Source organism: Triticum aestivum, chromosome 5B (assembly GCF_018294505.1).
Source record: "Triticum aestivum cultivar Chinese Spring chromosome 5B, IWGSC CS RefSeq v2.1, whole genome shotgun sequence".
Taxonomy (NCBI): Eukaryota; Viridiplantae; Streptophyta; class Magnoliopsida; order Poales; family Poaceae; genus Triticum; species Triticum aestivum.
The window spans coordinates 689,524,921-689,540,626 of record NC_057807.1 but is presented as its reverse complement, the minus strand read 5'-3'; positions in this window follow the sequence as shown (position 1 = coordinate 689,540,626).

Genomic DNA, 15,706 nt, shown 5'->3' with positions numbered 1-15,706 from the left:
TGCCGTTCGCGGATTCCGCGGGATGCGAAATTTGGGGAAGCGCGCGAAGCGGAGCGGACCGCGGCGTTCGGATGGGACGGGACATAGACGCCTCGATCCCCGCGCCGCTTTCTTCGCCACGTATCCCGCCTGCATAACTGTTCCTGGATATGATTAGATCGACCGGGCCCACCTGTCATCCACTCGGAAGGGACCTTATAAATACGCCCGGCGAGGGTTTTTTGTACAGTGCCTCAGCATTCTCTTTCTCTGCTCCCTTCGTCTCCGTCCAGCGCGCTCGCTCTCGCCTCCGCACAACTTCTCCTCGCGCGTCTCACCGGCAACCATGGCCAAGGAGAAGACGGCGGCGCTGGAACGCGCGAAGAAGGCGTCGGCGACGGAGAAGGCGAAGGGGAGATCCACCAGCCGCGGCGGGTCTTCGTCTAGATCCCGCCTGCCGAAGGGCTGGGTCCAAGGAGATTGGATCCAGTCGACCATCACGAAGAAAGATCTCCTCGACATGGCCAACGAGGGTCTGATCCCTCATGGAGCTGCGAGGCTTCCGGGGAAGGAGTGGCAGCCCCAGCCAGAAGAGGGTGAGTGCGTGCTCCTGGCTACCCATGTCGACCGTGGATTTTCTTTGCCGCCGAGTATTTTCTTTCGTGGTTTCTTGAACTTCTTTGGAGCGCAACTCCATCACTTTACCCCAAATTCTATCGCCTATCTTGCCGCGTTCGTGTCCATGTGTGAGGGTTTTCTGGGCTGTCGACCGCACTGGGGCTTGTTCAAGCATATATTCACGTGTCGCTCTCAGACCGTGAAGAAGGCGAGCCCAGGCGACGAAAGGACCCGAGTTGTCCAAATGTGTGGGGGCCTGGGGATCCAGGTGAGGAATAAGAGCACCTTCCCAGCCATGACTTTTCCCGAGTCAGTCAGAGGCTGGCAGTCGACCTGGTTCTACTGCCAGGATCAGTCGACGCCGGGGCAGTCGAGTGGACTCCCTCAGTTTACCATGGACCGAGTGAACAAGCCCTCCTCTCTGAAGTTGATTCCGGAGGAGAAAGCTGACGTGAAGATGTTGATGGAGCGCGTAGTACAGTTGGTTCGGGAGGGAGTGACGGGCATGGATCTCCTGGAGGTTTTCCTTAGGCGTCGTATCCAGCCCCTTCAGTTTCGGAGCCACTGCATGTGGTTGTACTGTGGGACTGAGGACGAGACTCGGGTCCATCCAGAAGCAGTCGACGATGTCACTCTGGAAAGGTGGATGGCCGCCGTTACCGGAAACAAGGATAACCCACGCGGAGCCAGAAGGATTCCTCCACTCGACCACCACAGTGATCCAAACAAAGTATGCCTGCTCTGCTCTCCACTGTGTTCTTGTCATATTCATTTCTGTTTATTCTGCCAATCAGTCGATTGATCTTTGTCTTGATGTCTATCAGGCCCTCACCGAGCTGTACTCGATGCCCAATGGAGCACAGTCTCCGACTGAGGAGGGTCAGGCGAGTGGGGGCGAGAGCCAGGAGGAGGAGTGGGACTCGGACGTTGCTGAGGATGATGATGACGATGACGACGATGACGGTGATGAAGATGATGCTGAAGATGAGGAAGAAGAGGAGGAGGAGGTCGTACCACCGCGCTCAGAAAGGCGGTCGAAGCTTGTCCACGACCCTGCGACTGAACGTGGCAAAGGGGTTGCGACCGTTGCACAGTCGACCAAGCGCCCTCGGACCACCTCTCCGGCGCCGACTGAAAAGGCGTCGAAGCAGCCCAGGGCGGCTCCGTCAAAGCCGACCAAGCTCCTGCCGAAGATGAAGGTGTCCATCCCCACCATATCAGGGTAATCGTGCTGCTTAAGTCTTCTTATTTTGTACAAACTTTATCTCTGGCTGGCGCTGGGGTTAGTCGACTGATTCTTTGGAGTTGCAGTGCTGCTACTTCCGAGACCTCAGCCCGGGCTGATGACCATGAGATGGAGGACGCAGCAATCTCAAAGCCAGGTACTATACTCTTAACGCCGTTTTTAGTCGACTGACTTATGACCTATAATCCTGATTCTTCTCTGTAGCTCCACCCAATGTTGTTATCACTCTCCCAGATGATGATGAAGATGAGGAACCGTTGAAGCACAGAAGGAGTAGGAAAACGTCTGCCAGCAGGGTGCCCCAGGATGTGACGGCGCCTGAGACTCTGGTTGCGGAGGAGGAGAACACCACTCGACACACTGTGTCCTTCGCAGATCCACTGACGAGTGCTCAGCAGCCCTCCCTCTTCACGACGCACCACGTCCCAGAGGACCAAGCTGGCGCCGCGAAGGAGGCGATACGCCAGGCAGGGATCATGATGGAGCAGTTGAGGACCATCCGGGATGCGAGCCAGGCAGCTTACGACGCCAGTTCTGCCCTTCAAAGCAATGTTCAGGTCAGTCGACCATCGTCTGTTCTGTTAGGATATGCTATCAAAAACTTTTCTTTCCAACATCTACGGTAGTCACCCAGTGGGTGTGTCGACTTAGACTCCGTGTTAGCGGGGGCACGCTGAGTGCACCCGCTGGGTGTAGTCCCCAAGGCTAAGGTCGACTGCTGGCAGTCGGCCTTAGGCTTTATAATTTCAGTCTTTGCGTCATTCGACTATGTCGACTGGATTTCGCAAACTGGTCGACTGGTCGACTCTGTCTTCAATAGGATTAGTGGGGGCACGCTGAGTGCACCCACTGGGTGTAGTCTCCAAGGCTAAGGTCGACTGCTGGCAGTCGGCTTTAGGTTTTATAATTTCAGTCTTTCCGTCATTCGACTATGTCGAATGGATTTCGCAAACCGGTGGGGGCACGCTGAGTGCACCCACTGGGTGTAGTCCCCGAGACTGTGGTCGACTGCTGGCAGTCGATTACAGTCTTAAAGAATACATCTCTCCTTTTTTTTGAGGTCGACTGGTCGACTCTATCTTCGATAGAATTAGTGGGGGCACGCTGAGTGCACCCACTGGGTGTAGTCCCCGAGACTACGGTCGAATGCTTGTATTCGGCTGTAGTCTTAGAAACGTGTGATTTTTCCTTTTTCACTCGGAAGTGAATTATATTTGACATTTAGTCGATTGGTTCTTCGCAGAACTCCTGTGATCTTGTGGCTCGCTACTCTGAGCTGGAAAACAAGCACGTTCAGCTCGAGCTGAATTTGAAGCTGGTTCAGGAGAAACTGACGAAGGCAAAGGAGGAGACCGAAGGTATGTTTGGTGAGACCTTGACGACTGATTTTCCCTTCGTTTGTTTCAAAATCTGATCTTGCTGTAACTTGCAGGTAAGGTAAGGGAGGCCCAACAGAAAAAAGACCTTGAACTAGCTGAGAAGATCAAGCTTGCTGACGAGAAGTTAGCTTCAGTCACCAAGCTTGAACAAGACAATACCAATCTGAAAACTGCTCTTGGGATCGCCAACAAGGAAGTCAGTCGACTGAAAACTGATAAAACTGCCCTGACCGACCAAGTCAGTAAGTTGACTGGGAAGAAAAATGATCTGGAGGCCTTCCTGAGTGGTCTTGCCAAGAAGCTGTTTCTTATGCTTGAAGGTAAACCTCTATGCTCGGCAATCATTTCCAATCGTGGTTTTTCCATTCGACCATCGCCTTGACTCGGTGATCGTCCTTGCAGAATTTTGTCAAAACTTTGAAGAAGAAACTAGCCGGCTGGAACCAAACCTCGACCCCGTCAATTCTCCGGTGAACGACGAAGTTGCCATGAATGTTTTCCGACTGGAGTCCCGTGTTGCAGCTGCCGTGGACTATCTTGCAAGGCTGAAGGTCGCCACATCTCGCATCGACTCGACGCTCTGGCCCGGGGAGACACTTCAAAATGACCTTGAGTCGCTGATGGCTCGCTTGAACACGATCCCTGGTCGAGTGCAGGAGTGGAAGAAGTCCTCGGCTCGATGCGGTGCAGATGTCGCTCTGTGTCTGGCCCGAGTCCACTGCAAAGATGCGCGAGAAGAGAAGCTGGCGGCCCTCCGGGTGGCCAACACCAAGAAACATGACTTCAGGTCCTTTATGGAAACTTTCCTTGCGGCTGCCACTCGGATCGCAGATGGAATTGATCTTGATGAGTTCGTTGCACCTTCCAGCCCTCCACAGGAGGGGTAAAAAACTTCTTCTAAGCTCGACGCTTTAAATTTGCCTCGGTATGCCGAGTGGAGTTGTAACCGATAAACCTTAACGGGCTTAGCACCCGAGCACTTTCGGTTCCTTTAGGTATCGATCCGAACTTGAATTTGTCGTTTGAATATGATTGCTTTTGGCTCGAAATGTCTTTTGTAGGTTCAAAGCAGGGCGCTTACTGCAATCGACTTATTCCTTAGTCCACTTAGGTGAGCGCTGGGCTGCAGCTAAGCCCCGAGTGGAAGTCTGGCTTACCACTCGGCAGGATTTTTATAACTTAGGCGAGTACTTGGACTGCAGCTAAGCCTCCGAGTGGAAGTCTGACTTACCACTCGGTAGGATTTTTATAACTTAGGCGAGTACTTGGACTGCAGCTAAGCCTCTGAGTGGAAGTCTGGCTTACCACTCGGTAGGATTTTTATAACTTAGGCGAGTACTTGGACTGCAGCTAAGCCCCGAGTGGAAGTCTGGCTTACCACTCGGTAGGATTTTTATAACTTAGGCGAGCACTTGGACTGCAGCTAAGCCCCGAGTGGAAGTCTGGCTTACCACTCGGTAGGATTTTTATAACTTAGGCGAGTACTGGGCTGCAGCTAAGCCCCCGAGTGGAAGTCTGGCTTACCACTCGGTAGGATTTTTGATTACTTAGGCGAGTACTTGGACTGCAGCTAAGCCTCCGAGTGGAAGTCTGGCTTACCACTCGGTAGGATTTTATAACTTAGGCGAGTACTTGGACTGTAGCTAAGCCTCCGAGTGGAAGTCTGGCTTACCACTCGGTAGGATTTTTATAACTTAGGCGAGTACTTGGACTGCAGCTAAGCCCCCGAGTGGAAGTCTGGCTTACCACTCGGTAGGATTTTTATAACTTAGGCGAGCACTGGGCTGCAGCTAAGCCTCCGAGTGGAAGTCTGGCTTACCACTCGGTAGGATTTTTGATTACTTAGGCGAGTACTTGGACTGCAACTAAGCCTCCGAGTGGAAGTCTGGCTTACCACTCGGTAGGATTTTTATAACTTAGGCGAGTACTTGGACTGCAGCTAAGCCCCTGAGTGGAAGTCTGGCTTACCACTCGGTAGGATTTTTGATTACTTAGGCGAGTACTTGGACTGCAGCTAAGCCCCCGAGTGAGAGGTTTGCTCTTCACTCGGTAGGATTTTCATAACTTAGGCGAAACGGATTCGCAGCTAAGCCTCCGAGTGAGAGGTTTGCTCTTCACTCGGTAGGATTTTCATAACTTAGGCGAAACGGATTCGCAGCTAAGCCTCCGACTGACAGGTCTGGCTCATCACTCGGTAGGATTTTTTACAAACTTAGGCGGAACGGATTCGCGGCTAAGTCACCCACTAAGGGGGCATTTTATTAGACAAAATAAAAAGTGACGAAAATTATGGAGGAACTATGACACTATTATTTTGAGGTCCATGAACTACAGAAGTACTTTATTGCAACTCATCCGAGTGATAAAACTTAAGTGTAAAATGGGCGGAGTAGTTCCGCGTTCCAAGCTCGGGGCTCGTCGATATTATGCTCGACGTTGTAAAGACGGTACGCCCCGTTGTGGAGAACCTTGGTGACGATGAAGGGACCTTCCCAAGAAGGAGCAAGCTTGTGTGGTTTGTGCTGATCCACTCGGAGAACCAAATCTCCTTCCTGGAAGGCTCGACCTCTCACATTTCTGGCGTGGAAACGACGCAAATCTTGTTGGTAGATGGTCGACCGGATCAGAGCCATCTCCCTTTCTTCCTCTAAAAGGTCGACTGCGTCCTGCCGCGCTTGTTCAGCTTCTGCTTCGTTGTAGACTTCAACTCGAGGAGCATTGTGGAGAAGATCACTCGGCAAGACTGCTTCAGCTCCGTAGACCAAGAAGAATGGAGTTCTTCCGGTCGACCGATTAGGTGTGGTCCGCAGTCCCCAAAGCACTGAGGGAAGTTCGTCGACCCAAGCTCCAGCTGCATGCTTGAGATCACGCATCAGTCGGGGTTTCAATCCCTTGAGAATCAGGCCATTGGCTCGCTCTGCTTGTCCATTCGACTGCGGATGGGCGACTGAAGCGTAGTCGACCCGTGTGCCTTGAGAGTTACAGAAATCTCTGAATTCCTCCGAGTCAAAGTTCGACCCATTATCCGTAATGATGCTGTGCGGGACTCCATATCTGAATATTAGTTCCCTGATGAAGCTAACAGCAGTACCAGCGTCAAGGTTCTTGATTGGTTTAGCCTCAATCCACTTGGTGAACTTGTCGACTGCCACCAGTACATGCGTGAAGCCACTTCGCCCTGTTCTCAAAGGACCGACCATGTCCAACCCCCATACTGCGAAAGGCCAGACGAGTGGAATGGTCTTCAGGGCTGATGCAGGCTTGTGCGACATATTCGAGTAAAACTGACATCCCTCGCACTTATCCACTATCTCCTTTGCCATCTCATTCGCCTTTGGCCAGTAAAATCCGGCTCGGTATGCTTTGGCCACGATGGTCCGAGAGGACGCGTGATGACCACAGGTCCCCGAGTGAATATCATTAAGGATGATTCGACCTTCTTCCGGCGTTATGCACTTCTGACCGACTCCAGTCGCGCTTTCTCTGTATAACTGTCCTTTGATTACGGTAAAGGCCTTAGATCGGCGGACGATCTGTCGAGCCTCTTCCTCATCCTCCGGGAGCTCTTTTCTCAGGATATACGCGATATATGGAACTGTCCAATCGGGAATGACCACCAAGATCTCCATGACCAAGTCGACCACTGCTGGGACTTCAACCTCAGTCGGATCTGTGGCACTCTTGGGCTGTGGAGCTTCTTCGGTGAAAGGATCTTCTTTGACTGACGGAGTGTGTACATGCTCCAAGAACACACCACTCGGAATGGCTTCTCTCTTGGAACCTATCTTTGCTAGATCATCAGCTGCTTGATTTTTCAGTCGGGGTATATGATGGAGCTCCAACCCCTCGAACTTCTTTTCCAGCTTCCTCACTGCACTGCAGTATCCAGTCATGGCTGGGCTTCTCACGTCCCACTCCTTCATCACTTGATTGACCACTAAATCCGAGTCGCCATAGACCATCAGGCGACGGACGCCGAGTGAAATGGCCATGCGCAACCCATATAAGAGGGCCTCATATTCTGCCTCATTGTTGGAGGAATCAAAGTGAATCTGGAGCACATATCTGAGCTTATCTCCTCTGGGGGAAACCAGGACAACCCCAGCACCGGAACCATTCAACATCTTAGAGCCATCAAAGAACATGGTCCAATGCTCCGAGTGAACTTCAGTCGGCTGCTGCTGTTCAATCCACTCGGCGAGGAAATCTGCTATTGCCTGGGACTTAATGGCTTTCTTTGCCTCAAACTTGATATCAAGGGGAAGAAGTTCAATCGCCCATTTGGCCACTCGACCAGTTGCATCTCTGTTGTGCAAAATCTCTGATAGTGGAGCGTCGCTGACGACTGTGATGGAATGATCAGAGAAATAATGAGCAACCTTCTTTGTGGTCATGTATATTCCATACACAAGCTTCTGATAATGAGGATATCTCTGCTTGGATGGAGTCAAGACTTCAGACAAATAATACACTGGGCGCTGAACTTTGAGAGCTTTTCCTTCTTCTTCCCGCTCGACCGTAAGCACAGTACTGACGACTTGTCCTGTGGCTGCGATATAGAGCAACAGAGGCTCTTTGCTGATTGGAGCAGCAAGCACCGGCTGGGTGGAGAGCAGAGCTTTTAGCTCGGCAAACGCTGCATCAGCTTCTGGAGTCCACTCGAACTTGTCTGCCTTCTTCATCAGTCGGTAAAGAGGCAATGCCTTTTCACCGAGTCGTGAGATGAATCGACTTAATGCGGCCAAGCATCCAGTAAGCTTCTGGACATCGTGCACTCGCACAGGGCGTTTCATTCGGAGAATAGTGCCGATCTTCTCTGGATTAGCGTCGATTCCTCGTTCGGAAACGAGAAAACCGAGTAACTTGCCACCAGGAACTCCAAATGTGCACTTTGATGGATTGAGCTTGATATCATACCTTCTGAGGTTGGCAAATGTTTCGGCGAGATCAGCGAGCAGGTCGGAACCTTTTCGTGACTTGACAACGATATCATCCATATATGCTTCCACATTCCGACTGATTTGAGTGAGTAGACACTTCTGAATCATTCGCATAAATGTGGCTCCGGCATTCTTGAGGCCGAATGGCATGGTGATATAGCAGAAGCACCCGAATGGAGTGATGAAAGCTGTTTTTATCTCGTCGGGTCCGTACAGACGGATCTGGTGGTACCCGGAGTAGGCGTCTAGAAAAGACAGTCTCTCGCATCCCGCGGTCGAGTCAACAATTTGATCTATGCGAGGGAGAGGAAAATGATCTTTCGGGCAGGCCCGGTTGATGTGCTTGAAATCAATGCACATTCGGAGTGATTTGTCTTTCTTAGGAACCATGACGACATTAGCGAGCCACTCGGAGTGGTATATCTCTCGGATAAATCCTGCCGCCAACAGTCGAGCCACTTCCTCACCAATGGCTTTTCTCTTCTGGACGGCGGACCGCCGAAGATGCTCTTTAACTGGTTTTGCAGATGAGTCGACTCTTAGGCGATGCTCAGCCAGTCCTCTGGGAACACCTGGCATGTCAGCGGGCTTCCATGCAAAAATGTCCCAGTTCTCACGGAGGAACTGGATGAGCGCTTCTTCCTATTTTGGGTCGAGTGTTGTGGAGATGCGGGTTGGAGCTGCATCGGGATCGGTCGGGTGAATGTGAACAGGCTTCGTCTCACCGGACGACTGAAATGCAGACTCTGTGGCGGGTTTCTTGGATCGCAGCAAGTCACTCGGATCTGCGTTTTGCTTGTACTCTTCGAACTCGACCGCTGTCACCTGGGAATCAGCAATCTTTGAGCCTTTCTGGAAGCACTCTTCTGCCTTTTTCCGATCACCGGTGACAGTGATCACTCCTTTGGGGCCGGGCATCTTCAATTTGAGGTACACGTAACATGGTCGAGCCATGAACCGTGCATAAGCTGGTCTCCCCAAAATGGCATGATATGCACTCTGAAAATCCACGACCTCGAACGTCAACTTCTCTTTGCGAAAATGTTTCGAATCGCCAAACACCACGTCCAGAGCTATTTGGCCGAGTGACTCGGCTTTCTTTCCTGGTATAACTCCATGAAAGCTCATGTTACTGGTGCTCAGTCGGGACATCGGAATGCCCATTCCTTTCAGTGTGTCTGCATACAGCAAATTCAACCCACTACCACCGTCCATAAGCACTTTTGTCAGTCGAGTGCCTTCAACAACTGGATCGACCACCAAAGCTTGCCTCCCAGGGGTGGCAATATGAGTCGGGTGATCAGATTGGTCGAAGGTGATGGGTGTTTGGGACCATTTCAGATAGTTTGCTTTTGCTGGGGCAACCATGTTCACCTCACGGTTAATAACTTTCAATCGACTCTTGCTCTCCACATCTGCAAAGATCATTAGAGTAGAGTTGATATGGGGATATCCTTCCTCACTGTCCTCCTTGTCTTCGACCTTGTCCGACTCCTTCTCCTTGTTATTAGACTGTTTTCCCTGAAACTGCTGGATCAGGAGTCGACATTGGCGAGTGGTGTGCTTCGGGTAGATGATATTCCCCTCTTCGTCTTTCTTCGTGTGGATGTGACACGGCATATCCATCACATCGTTCCCTTCTTTATCCTTTACCTTCTTAGGGTTCCAGGATCCTTTTGGTTTCCCTTTAAACTTTCCCTGAGTCACGGCCAGAGCCTCTCCAGGAGCTGCCGGTTCAGCCTTCCGCTTCTGTTTCCGACTGGTGTTTCCCTTTTCCGACTGACTCGGCTTGTGCTTGCCGCTTCGGAGTCGGTCTTCTTCTTCGCCGTTGGCGTACTTGGTAGCAATCTCCATCATCCGACTCAAGGTCATGTCACCGGTTCGACCAAACTTCAAGCTCAATTCTCTGTTCTTGACGCCATCTTTAAAGGCGCAGACTGCCTGATGATCAGACACATTCTCCACAGTATGGTGCAAAGTGATCCATCTCTGAATATACTCTCTGAGAGTCTCATTGGTCTTCTGCACGCAGACTTGCAACTCCGTCAGTCCAGCCGGTCGCTTGCAAGTTCCTTCAAACGTTCTGATGAACACTCGGGACAAATCTTCCCAAGTGTAAATGCTGCTAGGAGGTAATTGAGTCAACCATGCCCTGGCAGAACCTTCCAGCATGAGGGGCAAATGCTTCATGGCCACCTCGTCGTTCCCACCACCAATCTGAACCGCCACTCGGTAGTCCTCAAGCCAAGTTTCAGGCTTAGACTCACCAGTGAACTTGCTGACTCCTGTTGCCAACCTGAAATTGGGAGGGATAACTGCGGCTCTGATAGCTCTGCTGAAACATTCAGGACCAGAAACATGCACTCGACTGCTTGTGGGCGCATCTCTGTCGAGTCCGCCTCGATGGGCTCTGTTCCGGTCGACCAAACCTTGCACGATAATGGATCGCGCGTCGAAGCCTGGTTCTCTGGGGCCGACTGGAACTCTTCGCCCCGTACTGAACTGACGTCTGTCATCTTGCTGTCGAGGAGCGTAAGACCCACCCCTCGGAGGGGAATTGGGCACTCGACGCCTATCATCTCGGTCGAGTCGGTCACCATATTGGTCTCGCCGATTCTCGCGCCCTTCACGCCGCGGAGGCGATCTGGGGCTGTGAGCCGACTGAACCATATTCGCAGCGACGGATCGACTGTGAATTCTGTTGCGCGACTGCGACACGGCCGAATTCTGGTCTCCTGCTTCCCGGAGCAGATCCCTGATCTGCATCAAGCCTCTGCCAGCTTCCGACTGAGAGGGTTGGATGGACTCTGCTATACGGGTCGCAGCTGCTAAATTCTGGATTGGGGTTCGATATACCTGAATCGGCGGGAAGAGTTGATGTCGACTGGTGTCGGGAATTCGTTGCCGCGCGCGCTCGTCGAGTGCTCGCTGAAGATTCTCCAGTCGAGTGCGTTCGGCCAAATTGGCCAAACGTACCTCCTCCAAGGCGCGAGCCTCGGGGGTTTCTCCTGCGATGGGAGTACGCAGAACATCCACGTTCCTGCGGCGAAGTTCCTCTCTTTGCAGAGAGTTGAGTGGCTCGGGCTGGTACTCTTCTGGTCTCGTGCGGGGTCGCCTCCGTCGCCTGCTCCACCATCACGGGCGAAGCCAGGGGGACTGCGGGGCCCATCGACCATCAGAATTTCTGCCGCTGGATCACTGCTATCGCACTCGGATGCGGTCTCTACGGAACGAGTCGACAGATCGAACAGGCCGTAGAGAGATTCGTCGGGCTCGATTGCCGCAACTTGGGTGGTGGCCATCTGGCGAGCCACCGCGTGCCTCACCCACCGCTGAATCCTCGACCGGCCCGAGCGCTTGCGCTGACGGGAGACCGGGAGGGTGGTCGATGGGGATGTCGACCGATACGGGGTCGACGGTTGCCGCAGCAGAACGCCGCGGACACATGCGCGAAAATGTGTCGCACCGCGGACGGGGAGCGCATCAACGTCGAGTGGAGCCTCCTGGAGCCAGGCGGAGTCGTCGGCGAAGAAGGTGAGAGCGCCGAGACGGATCTCTCGACCCTCGACCAAAACTCCAGCAGCCACCATGATGAAAGTACTCGGAAGAATCGCAACTTCTCCACAAAATTGCTAAAACACCTGCCCCACGGTGGGCGCCAACTGTCGTGGTTCTAAGCCTGACAGTAGAGTGGGGGGGGGGTAGGTATGGAGAGGCAAGGTCCTAGCTATGGAGAGGTTGTAAACACAAGAGATGTACGAGTTCAGGCCCTTCTCGGAGGAAGTAAAAGCCCTACGTCTCGGAGCCCGGAGGCGGTCGAGTGAATTATATGTATATGAGTTACAGGGTGCCGAACCCCTCTACCTGTGGAGGGGGGTGGCTTATATAGAGTGCGCCAGGACCCCAGCCAGCCCACGTAGGAGAGGGTTTAAGGTGAGTTAAGTCCGGGGCGTTACTGGTAACGCCCCACATAAAGTGTCTTTACTATCATAAAGTCTACTTAATTATAGGCCGTTGCAGTGCAGAGTGCCTCTTGACCTTCTGGTGGTCGAGTGAGTCTTCGTGGTCGAGTCCTTCAAGGCAGTCGAGTGTGTCTCTCGTCAGTCGACTGGAAGGTGACCTCTTCTAAGGGTGTCCTTGGGCAGGGTACTTAGATCAAGTCTGTGGCCCTATCCTAGGTACATGACCCCATCAGTGCATTCACGATCAAGTCTATGTACCTGGATCTCGTTAATTCCGGCCCAATTCCAAGATCAAATTAGAGTGCCACTGAGAATTAAGATCTTTATGTGGTTTGTCCACAAGGAAGTGATTCTTACCAAGGATAATCTCCTGAGGCGACTCGACAGTTCTCGTTGTTGTTTTTGTGACCATGATGAAACAATACCAAAAACAATTCATTGACTGCCCACTAGCCAAGATTCTCTGTCAAACGATTCACATAGCCTTCAACATTAGCCCTCCAACTAGCATATCCACGATTGTTTGAGACTTGTTTAGTGGGTGTGGAGCCTATTATTACGGACGTATTCAGATTGGAATATGTGCTTTAATCTGGGCTATATGGAACTGCAGAAATGACATGATATTTAATGGGAAAAACTTCACTAATTTTTACAGGTCATCTTCAGAGCTACTGCATGGATCCGTACGTGGTCGTTACTCACTCATACGGATATTCTGTGTCTTTAAGTCTTCATTATTGCATCTTATATTTAAATGCATTATGTACATTTTTGTTCATCCCATAGCAATTGAACGAGTTTATTTTGGCACTTAATGAACAATACATATATCTTCCAACAGAGTATCCACCGCAACCTACAAGCGTAAGTGTATATATTATAATTGCTGTGTGAAATAAATAAATTCCATATCACAGACCTACACAAAAAGTAGTGGCAACTCATGTCTGCTGCTCACGGTACATGGCATACATTATTTCTTCACCCACTTTCCCACCCATATTAACATCGGAGCCGGATCCCCTGACGTACGGCCACCTGACGTTGGGCCACTGACGCGTGGGTCCGGGTCCACACGTCAGCGAGTGCGCCGTACGTCAGAGGAGCTGCGTCCATTAACATCCCCTCACCTATATAAACCCTTCACTTCTTCGCTCGTGGATTTTGTATTCTACGCTACACGCCTACACCTTAGCATGAATACAATAAATTTTCTTACACAACACAAAAATTAGATGATTGGTTACAAACGTGTGTCAATGTTATATATTCATGCAATGCCTAAAATAGCGGTTCCCGGTCAAAAACATGGCGAAGAGCGAGAGTGAAAGGCATCGGGATAAATGATATGTCGGAGGGCAAGAAAGTGGGCCGAAGAAATGACAACTCATCCAGTAATCCTTTCCAATACTGTATGATATTACAGTATGTTTGGATTATCGACAGAATCATACCTTGGCTTCCTGACAGTTCTCCTAGTTGTGTCGATGATGTACGTGCACCACCACACAAACCATGCATCATCGTGTCGCAGATATTTTTGGTGGTATCTGTGTCCTTTTTTCTAGGCTTCCAGAACTTGATAGGTCTACCGATCGTGACTTCTATCCAGCTGTGTTTCTGGGAGGGATCTACCTCCTTGTACGTAATCGACTAGCATCATGTACCCTTGGACCTCCTGGTGTGCTATATAAACCGAGGGACCAGGCTTGTAGATACATATCAGATATCTGTAGGTAGTTTACTTGTACTCTGTACACAGTCCAACACAATAAAAGACATATAAGACGTAACGTTTTATCCCATCGGAGAGTCTGACCTGGTCAAATTTTGTGTCCCTGGTATCATCATCCCATGACGCCTACTTTAGGATCCCCCGCCAGAGGTATGCTGTATTTAGGTCCAACACAGGTAGGTATGGAGGCACACATCTGTCTGGCCATGCTAGCCGCCCCGCGATTTCAGTAGTTGGATCCTGCATGAGGGCATAACAAGTTTAAGTTTTAGTTTTAGAAACATACTCGGTCTCACAGGTTCTGAAACTTACGCATTTGTCGGCCGCTCACACCAATTTCAGAAGTTCAAACTCAAACATTACTTTTTTTTTGTCATAGGTTCCAAAACATATGATTTTATCGACCGCTCATACAACTTTTTAAACGTTGAAACTTATTTTTTTAAACTCGTCAAAACGTCTTCAAAATGAATCTAATTTGAAAGCCCTCGCCACCAAAAACACGAATATGCAAACCAAAATAAATTTGAATTTTTGGTTCAGAAGATATGAAAGACTGTAAATCAAAAGCCAAATGAAAAAGGGGGTTGCATGCCCTCGCCCCTGCGTGCTACAAATCCTCTTCCATCGCCTACCTTAGCTCAAACCCTTGCAACGCATGCCACCTTCACATCAACGATGACTAGACCTTCCCCACAAGATTACCTCCGCTCCACTGACTTCCCTCGCATGCCTCACCTCCCCCACCACCTGCCATCATCGTGCATGCCCAGTAGCTACCGCATCCTCTTCGATGTAGACTTAGGGCGGTCGCGAGCTACCGGGTGGTGGTCAGCCCCTAACTGTGTCACCCAATCAATCTCACCAACCCGTTGCATTTCAAACAGTACATGTGCATGCCATGAAAAGCTGGTTGTTTAGGCCTCAAGGAAAGTCTTTTCTCACATGTAGTTCATTACTACTTTCACTCCAACAATAATTTATCTTCTTGAGATATGTTCTAGTGGCGAATCAGTTTTAAACTTAGACATGTTTTCATGCCTTTAACTCTTGATAATTGCATCTTATATTTAAATGCGCTATGTACTTTTTGTTCATCAATAGCAATTGGACGAGTTTCTATGCTTATTTTTTTAAAGGAGGTTGAAACCCCTGACCTCTGCACTATGCGCACTTTACGAACAGAACATATTTTCTCAAGAAAGTTCAGATAAAAAGTGTCCATCGCAACATAAGTGTAAGCGTACATAGTTTTTTTTAGAGAAAAGGCCATAGCCCGACTTTATAAATAAAGCCACATGACAGAGTCACAAGCCCAAACACCATCACGGGGACGAAGCCAGCAAAGTTCACGCTAACACAAACAGGAACCAGTAGCACGAAAGTAGGAAGGATACATGGCACCCTGCCAGACACGGCACGGCAGGCCGGATAAAAGTAAGACAAAGTCAGCATCAAAGACGGAGAACCACCGACAAGCTAGATCAGGCTTCAGGACCCTGCGAGAGAGATGACGCCGAGGCCCGAATTTTAGAGATGAGCATGTCCAGCGCTCCCTGGTCATCCTCCTTGGTCAATGATCTCCACTACTGCAAGAAGACACATGATTTGAATAGACAGTCAGCAGCCTTAGAAGGAAAGACATGATCGATCGTAAATTTGTTCCTAATCGTCCACAGTGACCAACATATCGCACCCAGGCCAACCCAGAAGACCCTCTTAGTCACCCCAACCAACGACTTGGCAAGGTTTCTCAGCTCAGGAAAGGAGGAGGGGTTCCAAGTAACCTGGAGCCAGGATCTGACACAACTCCAGACCAGCTTAGCAAGCACACAATGAAAAAA